This window comes from Kryptolebias marmoratus, linkage group LG7 (assembly GCF_001649575.2).
Source record: "Kryptolebias marmoratus isolate JLee-2015 linkage group LG7, ASM164957v2, whole genome shotgun sequence".
NCBI lineage: Eukaryota > Metazoa > Chordata > Actinopteri > Cyprinodontiformes > Rivulidae > Kryptolebias > Kryptolebias marmoratus.
Window position 1 is genome coordinate 22,557,486 of NC_051436.1, and position 1,166 is coordinate 22,558,651.

Genomic DNA, 1,166 nt, shown 5'->3' on the forward strand with positions numbered 1-1,166 from the left:
TTAATGACGTTCAAGAGAGCACGCAGCTTGACACTTGGGTGGTGGGTGTGTCAGTGTGGGCATGTCTGTCACTTGATAAGAATGATGTGTTTGTGGCGTTCTGGCTTGTTTTGGTTGAATGAGGAAGTCGGGCGCGTCGGGGTTGTCATATTTCTGTTGAGCGTATTTATGGCAATTTGGATGTAATGTCACTTATCAAAGGAACCTGGTCAGTCTGTGTCAGTCTGTGAATCCGAAGCATGGATGTTTAATGGAATAAACCTGAACATGAAACGAAGAAGTGACCTGGAGGAATTGAATGAAACGTACGTCAGACAGAATATATTCCCCGACATTAGCCCAGTGCGGCCATTAATAACATCACAACAGGCCTCACAATTACCTTGTACTGCACCAGTGCATAAATGGAAATGGGCTGCCAGCCCCTGGGAGAGAATCCATCTTGATTTTGCTGAGAACCACAAACAGATGTTCCTGGTAGTGATGGATGCCTATGCTAGATGACCAGAGATTATTCCTATGCATACTACTACTTCAGTCAAAACCATTGAAACACTGAGAAATTTGTTAATTCATAGTAACTTCTAAAGACATTGTGAAAATGCTGACCAGCTTTTACTTCAGTTTTGATTTGATGTTTTTGGAAAAAAATCAAATAAAACTTTCATGCAATTAAAGTTTTAATTGCTTTGTCTGACACTGCCATTTTTGGGGTTAAGTTGTAAAATAACTTATTAGGATTTTTCCAGAGTATATATCTGAAACAAGAAACTTGGTCAAACGGTGCTTGTTTCAGTACCATCAACTTTTTTTTTGTCCTGTTATGGCATATCAGGTATACCATATACAGAAGATGGCTGCCTACATGTGCCAGAACAGATTTGCTCTACAATAAGGATATCTCAACATGATATCAATCAATCAATCCTCTTTATTTGAGGTCCATACAAAAAGAAAAAGAAAAATAACAATAAAAGATAACAACAATAAAAGAAAATAAAAAGTAAATTTACATATACATAAAAAATCAATCAGACATACAAACAAATGCGCCAGTGATTCCACAGAGTGGAGAAAAATCTCACTGAGCTTTGAGCAGGATTAGTCAAAGTCTGAATGATGCTGTTTGCAGAGTTTGTCAATCTGCACATACATCTGTGCATAAT